Source organism: Cavia porcellus, unplaced genomic scaffold (genome assembly GCF_034190915.1).
Source record: "Cavia porcellus strain 051 isolate PalLab524CR breed Dunkin Hartley unplaced genomic scaffold, mCavPor4.1 scaffold_32, whole genome shotgun sequence".
NCBI lineage: Eukaryota > Metazoa > Chordata > Mammalia > Rodentia > Caviidae > Cavia > Cavia porcellus.
In genome coordinates this window covers 44,589,584-44,597,367 of record NW_026947515.1, presented here as the reverse complement: position 1 = coordinate 44,597,367, position 7,784 = coordinate 44,589,584, and positions in this window count along the sequence as shown.

Sequence of the window (7,784 nt, the reverse complement as noted above, 5' to 3'; positions counted from 1 at the left end):
ATGCCCAGGTAGACGCTGGTGCCAGGTGTTTTGGCCAGGACAACTTCACTGGTGAATGCACGTATGTCAGACTGGAAAAACAAAGAGACAAAATGTTATGAGGAGACATGGCACTGTCATATTTAAGGACCCAGGTGAGGTAGAAGGAAAGGTGCCTTTGATTTAGACATATCATTCTATCAGGACCATGTTGAGGTAGAAACATTTCCACGGTGAGGCAGAATTCTGAAAATTAAACATGGGGTTAGGAGGAGTGGAGTTATGAGAGGTGATTACTCCCCCATCTGAAAGCATAAAAGTTAAGACGGTAGGTTGGTGAGGCTTGTCTCTGGTATGCATGATGTTGGAGTCTGTAGGCAATACTGCTAAAGAGTCCTGCTGTAAAAATGATCATTAATAAAATGTAAGAAATTAGGAACCAAAGTGGATAACAAAACATGACTTAGCCTGTTAACTGTGGCTGCGAGGCCTTTGTGAGACGGAGACGAGTAGGCGACAGAAGATGAGATGACCACTCAGAATGATCAGATTTAGGGTTGGAAGGGCACCTCTTAGCCTGAGTGATGTGAAATCAGGATGGCAGTCCAGCAACTTTGATTTAGGCATGGGTCACTGTAACCTGGTTGTAGTCCTTGGAATGATTTGCTGTAACAGAACTTTAGCAAGTATGAGAAAGGCTTTTATGTATCCTGAAAAAGTATAAACCAAGTGAGAAGACTGGGACCTGCACAAAATAGGCCCTGTTTGTAAATGGCATAGGTTGACCATCAATACCCCCAGAGATTGAGGACTTAATATAGCAGCCTGAATACTCAGGAAGAACTCTGTATATATGGCCTCTATGTCCACAAATATAGAGAATGTCTTACCTGAGACTTTAGTGCGACTTGGAATCTGAGACGGACACCTTAAAGGGGGCTGTTGTTGCCCTGAACTTCCTCAGTCTTCAGCAGCAATTTTCTGTCGGTGACGAATCTGGCAGTGTTGACATTTCTTATGAGGGCTAGAACTTAGGATGGCTTACCCACTCTCTGGTGGCTAGGACAGTCCAGTAGCCCTGGAGTAAGGTCTCAAAGAATGCCAGGATGGGGCATTTTTTTGCCCAGTATCTTCTGCTGCATTTGAGCATGGTCCATGGAGGGGGCAGGCAGCTCCACCTTGTGTAGGTTTACCTGTCTCAGAACTTTAAGTGTCACAAGTGTTAAAATTATGAAAAACCATATTAAGATCTCTCTAAGGTTTGAAGGTCAAGTTTTGCTTTTTTGTTTGGGATTTGGACTATAGTAGAATTAAGTAAGTATGCAGGAATTTAATATTGGCATTTTGGATTAGAGAGCAGGCTTTATCTGGATGGCATACCACTTTTTTTATAGGGTGACACGTAGAATTAACAAAAAAGCTTTAGTCTGCCAAACAAGGCTTTAATGGAAACATTTTGCAGTAAAGGTTTAGCAATCTTATGAATAAATCAATCAAAACTGATCTAATACTGTCAAATTCTGAACACATTTACTTTTAAAGTTGTTATTTGCAGTAGTATGAACCAAGGCAAATAAAATAAAACTTTGAAGAAAACCCTTGTCTTGAAATAGAGCTAGTGGTTCCCAGCAAAAAGGAATTTATAACCTTAGTTGTTAAACAGGAGATTGGTGAAGGCTTTGATTGATAAACAAGGCTGGTAAAATTATCAGGTGGCCAAAAACCTTGATTAAATGGTTTGAGAATTGTAATAAAAAAGCATCTTTTGAGCGGAGCCAAATTGTAAAAAAAAAGCATGCCTGAGCAGAGCCGCTGAGCTGCTGTTTGGCTGCGCTCCGGCAGAGCACGCCCAGTGGGTGGGGCAAGCGCTGGGATGTGGCGCGCAGGGGCGGGCTCGGACTGCCCCCGGAAACGTGTAAGATGGCAGCGGCGGCGGCGATGGCGCACAGGGGAGGGAGGGGCTGGGACGGCGCATGGGGGAGGGGCTGGGAGGCGGCCCGACATAGCGCGCGAAGCTGGAACTGCTTGCAGGGCTCGAGGATTAGAAAGCCAATTTAGGAACGCAGCTGGGTTTTGATTAGCTTCCTGGACCTGTTTTAAAAGTTTGTTATAGTTAGTATGTTTGTCCTGCTCTGGCACAGCTATAGGCCCAGAGTCATTATAAATGTCCTTAAAATGTAAATCATAACAATTAGTAATAAATTTAAATTGCCTGATATAATTCTGTGGGTCAACAGAGAGGCTACCTAATTTAAGGGTAATCTGAGATAGATCAGAAAGGGAAAAAGGCACATGGATGTTAACAAGCTCCTTGGGGCCAGCTTGCTCCCGAAGCGGTAGCAGAGCCTGAGGAGATTCCGGAGCAGAGGGCCACTGAGCAGCCATCCTTCCGGTAGGCGCATGTGAGCAATCATCTGTAGAGCGGCTACAGAGCTGCTGCCGGTTACCCTGGGAAACACGAGCAGATGGCGTCTCACTGTGCGCCTCGCAGCTAGAGGACTGCTGTCGGCAGCACAATGAAGCGTCATGTGCACTGCAACAGGGCGGCTGTTGTAGTTCACAAGAGGAGCCACAAGGAGACGCCTGTTGACAGTGAGGGTCCTGGAAACATGGCGGCGCCCTGTCACGTGACCCAAAACATGGTGGCGCCTGGGAACATGGCGGCGCCCTGTCGCGTGACCCGAAACATGGCGGCGCCCTGTTGCCATGTGGCCCTCCGGAACATGGCGGCGCCATGCCACGTGGCAGAGGGTTGCAACATGGCGACTGTTCCCCGCGCAAGCTGGAACAATCACGCGACCTGCTGGAAGGACATAGCGAGCGAGACCTAGTATGGTGGGCAGGCGGTGAGAATGCTGTAGGGGATAGAGAATTCTCAGGAGAAGTTGGAGACTGTGAGGAAGCACTAACAGAGGGATCAGAGCCACTGGGAGAGTTATGGGTCCCAGGAGAAGGCGGGGGAGAGGATGGAACATCGGGAGATAACTGCGACACAGAGGGATTAGAGCTGCTGGGAGAACTATGGGTCCTGGAAGGCGGAGAGGGAGACGATCGTACAGTGGGAGGTATCTGCAATGGAGAGGAATTAGAGCTGCTGAGAGAATCAGGCACAGGGGGAGGAGAAAGCGGTCCGGCGGGAGGTAATGGCAGGGAACGAATTTGGTGGTAGGCAGGCGGCGGCTGGGAAAACAATGGAGGGCAGGACGGAAAAGTTTGTGGCGCAGTAGACTTAGCTAAAAGTATCTCAGCGGGAGCACAAGACTTAATGAGAGATGGGCGTGTTCTCAGAATAAGAAAGGCTTGGACATAAGGGAGTTCCAATAACTTGTTGCCAGCTTGACAAAAATCATACAAGTTCCTGAGAATGCAGGGGTCAAATGTTCCTTGCCGAGGCCAAGGCTTGCCGATAAGCGGGTAGGTTGGCCAGACCTCCTGGCAGTAAAAAGTTAGTTGTTTAGTTTTTATGGTACCTTTAAGTTTTAGAGTACGTAAATTGGAAATTAGGCATTTTAAAGGCGTCTTTTGGGAGTTAGAAAATACGTTCCCCATGACTGATTCAGGCAAGAAAAAAACCGGAGGTCCAGAAAAAAGTCGTCACTTATTTGTGGTACCACGCGGCGGAACGGTTCCAAACCGTAAACTCCAGTCGTCACTGAGATTTACGAATGGAGTCTACGTGGGATCAGTAACAGTTTTGCCCGTGAAAGCGCAAGGCTTTAAGGGAAGTGAGGGTCTTTCAGTGTGGGCGGTCCCAAAAATCTCTGCTTTGGGCTATCCGAACCCAAAGAACGTGAGAGATTTTGTGGGCGCAGGTTTGCCCAGAAAGAACCCTGCCCTGGGCGGTCCTAAGGACGTGAAAATGCACAGACCCACGCAGACGGGGAGAACATTCCACTGGGGCTGCCCAGTGTGAAAAGTTCCCCGGGGAGTGCTCACCTGAAATCAGTCTGGCCGATGCGGAGTGCAGGCGGCTGGCGACAGGAACGTCTCGGGAGAGGAAAAAGCTCGGGATTAATCCAGGATGTTATCTGGTTATCGGCTAGAAGACTTTGGGTATGTGGCCCAACAGTCAGTTGCCTGCCGATAGAGTCATGGCAACAAATGATAGAGTTATTTCCAAAAGATGAAAAATATTAACAAAAGATGAGAAATATAAAATAAAAAGCGGCCTTTATTCTGAGAACACGGAGAGAGATGACCGGCACCCCACCGCTGGCGTCCGGCGATCTCTCCGGCGGACACGCGGCGTGGGGGCCTGTAAATAGCCTCGGTTTGGGGTGGAACCTAAGGCGGGCATTAGGGATACACAGGTAGCCCATTGGTCCTAGGTTTGGCGCCATATGCAAATTCCCAGGGGCGGGAAGATGGCGTCACAGGTAACTTCCTAGGGGCAGGGCAAGATGGGGCTTCCTGCTTCCGGTTGTGGCTTTCCTGGCTACAGTGTCCTGTCTGGGCCAAACCTTTCACTGACATTATAGGTGTGTACACTATACCTTTTAATGAAGGCCTCTTAATGGGAGGCAGATTCATCCTAGGGTCAGGGCCAAATGCTGCTGGAAGCCACACTGGATTTTGGTCTTGCTGAGTGCAGGGAGTCTGGATAGAATCATGCTGTGTCAAGAATTCTGCACTTCTCAAAACTAGACCCTGGGAAATGTCAGCAGTAAGGTCAGCTAGGGCTTGTCTTTAGGGTATATATCTAGAATTAGAATTGCTGGATCACATGGAAATTCTATTTTTAACTTTCTGAGGAATTGCTATACTATTCCAGGGATGCCCTGAGAAGGGCAGGGGACTCTTACAGGCTTTTACATCTTCTTCCTAGATCACAGGGGCGTGTCTGAGTTTAGGAGGATGGTGGATAAACCTGCAGAGACAGTCAGCTAGTATTTGTGAGCCATGAGAGTCAATCCCATTAACATTTATTAAGTGCACCCACACTATTTTTTTAAGAATATTAATTTTTTTTATTTAAGGAAAAAAGAAAAAAAAACAGTGAAGGGGTACAAGTTATACAGATTTACAGAAGAAAAAAATGCGCAGTAGGAAATCACTAGTTAATGGATTACATATTGCCATCTTAGAAATAATTGTTCAAGTCACAAAATTAAAGCTTGTAGAGTGGACATTCCAACAATGATACTGCAAACAGTTCTGTTCAATGATCCAATAAAACTCTGTGATATCATTTTCTATCTTATACTTTTAAATATACATGCAGTTATATAGTTTAGAGCACTTTCTTTTCCTCTCTTTTGTACGATGACTATTACACATTTTGGGTTTCATTGCTCCCACGGTTCTTATTGCTTTTTTGGAAGAGAGTAAAACCAAATGAGACATAACAGGACAGAATCGGTCAAGTCAAAAGGGTGGACATAATAGATAATATAAAAACATAATACAAGGTGATCATCAATGGTTACCATAATGCCTCCTGCTATCTCTAATAGAATTGCCTATATCATTAGTTGTAATACAATTGAACAAAACTGTAAAGAACAAAACCGACAAAACCAAAACATTGGAGACATTGTAGGTCTTCAAAAGTAGATAAAAGTCAACGAGAATGGGCATTATAATGAATCTCATTATCTTCTCAGCTGATGCCTAAACTTTCGAACCTGATACTATCCAGCAAAACAGAATAGAGGAACCTCAGTCAAAAACAAGATGGTGAGAGTAATATAGGGCTTCAAATCGAGATAATAGAAAGTTAAAGTGACACCCACACTATTGTGCAACTATCTCCATCATCCACCTCTAGAATATTTTTATACTTCCTAACCGTGTTTGTCAGCTTTCCAATGCTGTGATAAAATCCCTGAATAAATAAACTTATAAGGAGAAAGATTTATTTCAGTTCATGGTTTCAGAGGTGGCAGCCTACGATTGGTCAACTCTGATGGTCTTGAGTCTGTGGTGAGGGCATCATGGTTGGGAGGTTGTGGTGGGACAAATCTGGTCATCTCATGGCAGCTGAGAACTGAGGAGACAGAGGAAGGCATAGTGGTCCCCATTTCGCTTCCAGGACACTCCTCCTGTGACCTGATTTCCCCTCACTGAGCTCCAATTCTTAAAGGCTTTACCGCCTCTTGATAATGTCACAAGCTGGCTATGATGCCCTTGGGGGACACTCAGGTTCCTCTCTTCCCCCAGCGCCTTGTCCCAACCATTGCACCGTTTCTATGAATCTGACTCCTCTACATACTTTGTACAAATGGAATTGTACAGTATTAGTCCTTTTTTGTGGCTGGCTTATTCCAATCACCATAAGGTCATCAAGTTTCATCCAACTTGGACTGTGTGCCACAGTGTCCTTTCTTTTTACAAGTAAATAATGTTTCATCATGTATACACATAGCTTGTTTATATGCTCGACTTCTGATGGATCCTTGGGTTAGATTCTTTTTGGATACTATAAATGATGTTTTTATGAAATAAATGTGCTAGTATCCATTTTGTCTGCTTTTAGCTGTTTTGGGCATATACCTAGAAGTTGAATTTCTGGACCATATGGTAATTGTATTTTTAATTTTTTGAGGAACTGCTGTACTATTCCAGACTAGTTCTATACATTCTATTTCACTTAATGCTCCAACAGTTCCAGGAGGAAGGATGTATTGGTGTACTTTTTGGGGATAAAACACCTGACAGTATAATGGAGTAAAGGGTTGTTTATTTTGTCTCATGGTTTCAGAGAATTCAGTCAATGGTTAGCTGGCTCCAAAGTAGAAATATTACCGTGGGAGATCATGTCTGAAGAAAGTGGCCTAACTTATAGCACTCAAGCACCAGAGAACAGGGCACAAGTCCAGTGAGGAAGAGTCCAGGGACCAGATATAGAACCCAAAGTCTTGCCCCATGACCCATCCAGACAAACCCAGAAACAAGCTTTACTAATCTCACAGGCATCTCTAAACTAAACAAGCTGACAATCAAGGTTAATCTCCCCAGACAACAACTGTGCCTCCTTCCTCAGGGGATGAGGAAATTAAGTCAGAAGGAATTCATTTGCCCACAGTCAGAGAGCCAACCAGTGACGGAACAACAACAAAATCAAAACCACAAGATTTTAGATACACACCTTTCCTCAAAAATCAAAACCACAAGATTTTAGATACACACCTTTCCTCAAAAATCAAAACCACAAGATTTTAGATACACACCTTTCCTCAAAGTAGTCTTTATTTGCTGAAAATTGAAGTTCTTTGCACTTAGAAAAATTGGGAGGAGATGGGGGAATGAGAAAGAGGAGGAAATATATTAAACATGAATCAATTCTTTTTATAATAGGTTGTCTATCCAAGTATGATTATCACATACACAGCGGGGAAAGAGACAAGTGGAGCTTGGAAAGGTCAGAGATTTAAGAACCCTAAACTGGGAGGTTTTGGCAGAGAACTGAGGACTGCCCTCCCATAAATGCTCTGACCTGGAAGGGAATGACTGTAGAGGGTGGACAAGAAAATCCTCAGGAGAAAGGATTTTTCCTTTTGGGAAGGGATGGGGAAGATCAGAGTTATAGACACGATAAGGGACGTGAGGACCAGACCCGGGTAGGATCTCCAAAGACACCAGATGCAGGAGTGTCAGAAAGGGAAGTCCATTCTACACAACATTCAAATAAGAAGAGGTGAGGTGACCGTGACCCTAACGTGCTGCTGAATTTATCTGTGAAGTCAACTGTGATGGAAGGAGAGCTTTTTGGTGGCTTAAAGGAATTAAGTGTTAAAAATGTATAATTTGATAAAGATTTTCTCTAGTGCTGATTTTAGCCAGACTCCTAGGGCTCTAGGCTCACC